Source organism: Anopheles bellator, chromosome 1 (genome assembly GCF_943735745.2).
Source record: "Anopheles bellator chromosome 1, idAnoBellAS_SP24_06.2, whole genome shotgun sequence".
Lineage (NCBI taxonomy): Eukaryota > Metazoa > Arthropoda > Insecta > Diptera > Culicidae > Anopheles > Anopheles bellator.
Window position 1 is genome coordinate 5,409,963 of NC_071285.1, and position 4,789 is coordinate 5,414,751.

The window sequence follows — 4,789 nt, forward strand, 5'->3', positions numbered from 1 at the left end:
AGCGAAGCATTGCAATTTAATATTTAGATTTAACTTATGAACCAAACCAGAAGCTTGTAAAACCCGAATTTCAAGATTACTGTTTCGGGTGTGGTAACCTTTTGTAGAGTGTGTGCCAAATTCCTAGGTCCCAGTTTTTTTTACCAAATTCACCAGTGTCTGATTGACGACGTTCGACAGCCGCCGTCGAACCGATTCGACGGCTTCAATCGAGGAATCGAGCTCGTTGGCCCCAAAAAGTGGTTCAATCCTTCGGCATTTGCTTGCTTGCTTGGGTGGTGGGTGCGCTGGGGTCATAAACATGCACCAGCCGTGGACTGGTTTCACACCAGGGCAGGTTGGGCCCGCGGTGGGAAATTGGGGTTAGTAGTGTTGTGCTATGCCGCCCAGCTTAGACACTTTACGAGTGTCTAATCTGAAAATGTACCCTGTGGACTGGTGCAGGAGGATGTCGGTGATTATCCCACGCAACATTGGCCAGTTGGGGGGCGGCTGAGGCGTGCGATAAACATCGTTTGCTCTCTCTCTCGGGAATGCTATTAATAACTCGGGAACGATCCAGAGTTTGAGAAGGAATCTTTCCAACGAACGCGAGCCGGAGAGAGAGACAGTTCTGGGAGGGCGATGTTTGAAATGGACGCAGCAGCATCAGCCTTGCAGTTGGGCGTTGCAACGATCGGCGATCGTCGTCATCAGCAACAGCAGCACGATCGATTATGAGCGTCTTCCGGGAAGGTTTCGCGGCCTCGCTTACTACGGGACCGTGTGATTCACTGCGGTGCTATTTTTAATCCACTCCCCGAGGCAGCATCCCAAAAGACCCCCAAACTGTGCCCGCGGCCGTGCTGGTGTTGCTCCGAAATCTTCAAGATTGTTGCGTTCTTTGTCTTTAGACGGGCGCGTTGCGAGATAATGGATTGCCGCTCCGCCTCGAGCTGGTTGGTGATTTGGAGAAATAGTCTTCAACCTTCATGTTTTAAATTACGATGATTTAATGAATTTTGAATGAGTATTTCAATGAATTGCTGTTTTCCTGACGGCAACAAATATTGCTTAAAATGTATAGCAATTTCACCCCGAATTGGTCTAACAATTAGATCAGACCGGTGATCACCGAAAGCAAAATGAACCTATCAAATAGGATCGTTTTATCAATGCAATCGATTGAAGATATTCTTGAATATGCCCCCGAAAAGGCTGAACTCCTTCGGGATAAATTTTTCGGTCTCTCAAACGATCCAGACTGCTGGTTGTCTTTCGATTTCGGTTTCCTTTGTGGGATCATCTTGGGCAGGTTTTTCTTTCAAGCCTTCATGGGTCGTGCACAAAGAAAACATCTATCCCGGATTGCATAATCGCCGACCGTTACCGAATTCCAATCTCGCGTTCACTCGAATTCCCGTTGGTGCTGAAGACCCACCAGCAGATCGCATAAATCATTCGCCGAGCGTAACCGTGCATCGATGTTGTTCTGTGTGGCTCCCTTCTGTACTACGTTTTTTGGGTTGGACGACGGCTCAATCCCAGGAGAGAGGGCCGTCTGTGTGCAACATGGTTATGGTGACCCTATGGGTTTGGTTCAAGATGGCCCAAGACACGCCGCGCGCAAGAAGCTGGAGCTGAGCCGGGCGTTAATTGGTTAATTCGGGTTCCCAGATGTTGTTGGGCTGTGTTTGTTTACTTTCGAATTTGGCCACCGTTTTGGTGCTAGTCTCCGTGCTCTGTTGCCTGGTCTGTGCTGTAATGAATACAGCCCGAAAAGAAACGTGCGGCGAGCATTAAAACTATGCTCGAAAGCAAATGCATAAAATTGAACGAAACGAGTGGCCACCAACTCTGGACAGCCCGGGAGTCCCGTGGTCCGGGAGTCCTTTTCGGACTACTGGGCCGGTACAACATGTGTCTAGATTTATGTTGGCCTAACAAGGGTTCCGAAGGTTCGCTCGCTCACGAAACCGCAGACGTGAAACTTTTCACATTAAACTTCAGAAACTTTGACCACAGAACTTTTGTGGGGAATCGTTTTTTGTACGTTTTGGCTGCACAATAAAAATATGGTGTGCGCCGAGCGGAGTGAGATACGCTGCGGGTGCGATTTATGGGAAGAACCTTAAGACCTTTCCCCGTTAATGGTCTGCGTGTTTCGTTTGCTATTCGTTCGCCATCATTGATTGCCTCGGATGTCTGCTTAATGAAGGGTCCTCACACATAGTTCCACTGGCCCATCAACTGTACGTCCGCTCGGTGTTAGATAAACCAAAGCCCCCGGACGATCTGGGTCAACACGGTCTGAGTCTGATCCTGGTGAGGCCCACGTCAGGTCACGTTACTGTTACCGAGTGTGCGGTTGTGCATTTTTCATAAGACACACCACACACGGGAGCAGGAAATGACCTGACCTGACCTGGTCTGTCACCTGATGGGAGGATTGCACCTTTGTGCAATCCGACCCGGCGACACCGAGTACGACAGTCGTCGGAAGCATGATTAGAAATCAACGTGAGGCCAACCGAGCCCAGGAGGTTCATAAATGGGAGGCCCAACCCTTCTACGCCATGACAGGGAAGACAAATACTGGGTGAAAGAGCGCCAGCATGACGCCGTTGGAAGCAGATGGGAAATCTCATATATTCTGCATTCGTCGGCCGTTCGGCGGTGGCGACGACGGCGGTTTCTCTCTCTTATGTTGGCAGCAGCGCCCGGGAAAGTGCACGTGTCATGTGGCCCGACCGTATCCTAGAGGTTGGGGCTACTGCAGCCAAGTAAACGTGCTCTGCTTCCATTGCAGACGGTAAATTTTCAAACGCCGAAGGTGTCTGAGTTGGGCAACCGAGAATCATAAATTCCGTTGCCCGGCCCCCAAACAGTACGAAGGTACCAAAACCCACTTCGTTTTTGGTGCACTGTGGCACTGTGGAGCGAAAACTCAATTACTAACTTTAAAATGCATTGCTTCAGCAATTGCCGGGGTTGGTTTGGCTAAAGGATGGTGCTTACATATTGGACGATGGTGGGGAACGGAATGTTTGTTCTTCTGGCTGGGTTTGGCATTTTAAAACGCAACCTGTGCAACCGTTGATGTTGTAAGTGGTCGGAACCCCACTACCTATTGTGGCTATTAAGGCAATCGGAAAGTTTTGTCTGGTTTCTCCAAAAAAAACCAGACGAAAGTTCAAAGAATAATTGATTCTAAAATTCAATTACCAATTTTGGATCAACTGAGGTTGAGATTTTCAATTGAGATTTTCATTTGGGATCGATATTATATATGCAGCTTCTTTCTAAAGAATTCCCTATGTTTGAGAAAACGTATCAGAAAGGGGTCATTAAAAGCAAAGAATTAATTTAATGATTTACATGCGCTCATCAAACAATAGATATACAATATTGTCCTACCTAAAACTATCAATAATCGTTCGTATTTTAGTGTTCGCTAACACAAACGTTGGCGAAAAAATTATTCCTCACCTCAGAGCCTTTTTCAAGTCGTATTTGTCTGCCATATTTGTTTTGTAATCTTGAAACAGCTCTGGAACTAAAGCTGGCGTGACAAATCTTTGAAGAGTTTGATCGATACTTGAATCGACTTGAATCATCTGTCGGCCACAATTCTATACTATTTGAAAACTACGCAAACTGCCATCAAACGGACTTTTTTGGATTGATCAGATCAGAACAAAGAGAATATCAAAATCAGAGAATCAAATGTGTGTTTGATGACATGCTGGACAATTATATGTTTATTGCGTAACTTATTGCCCGACATGTTACACCGTTGATTGTAGACTAACTTATTGTACTAAAACGTTGTTGTACTAAGTTTTCATAAGAGAAGTGCCCAAAGTTTTAATGTCTCAAAGAGTAGGCCGAGATAATGCAACGGAGAAGTTTTCGTTCTGAGCCAAACACATTCTCAGCAGTCCGTGCTCTCGTGCTGCCATCTGGCGGATTTGAAGTTAACATAACGGCCACGTGCTTCGGCATCGCAGTTAAGTTCCGCTGGCGGTTTCTTTAAAGGGTTCGGTTCTCTAAAATTTTGCCCTAACCCCATGATGCACACGTGAAGCTGAGGTACTTTCTGAGGTCTGAGGGGTATTTCGAGAACGGCTCACAGCGGCGACGACCCATCATCATCCACTTGGTTTGTGCCGCCACTGGGGGGATACCAAAATATTGGTTTTATTTCGCATTCTCGAAACCACAACCATTGTGTGCCACTCGTCGAGGGGAGGTCACATAGACGACTCAAGAGTCGACTGGTAAAAATCGTAAATCATGCTAAAGGTTGTCCTTTCACACGCAACCACAGGTTCTCCGTGCCGGGTCCCCGTTGTTTGTAGTTTTCTATTTGCTTCGGGCCACCGCGGTGTGAGCATAAGTGATATGTTGCCCTCGGAGAAGGGCGATCGACTGGCGACTGAACGTCTCGCTCGGTCGATCGCACAACGCGCAACGCACACGACGACGCACGTGTGCAACCGCCGAAATCCGGAGGCATTCGAAATCGGTAATCTTATCGCAAAAACCCCTTCGCGCGGGCACGAAGCATGTTCCGTAGTGTGACGGGGAGGTTCCCCCGCTGGTAAGAGGAGGTACCTTGATTGCGCGTTGCGCTGTAGTTTATGGTTTTACGGCATTCCCAGCTGGTCCGAAGAAGGAGAAACACTTTTTGGGGGGTGAAACAAAAATATAGATGGATGAATTATAGGTGCCTCGGATTTGTTTATGTTGCCCGCTGGAGGAATGCCCTGCCTGCCTGTGCCCGGGGTGGACGAGGGCGGAGAGCGGT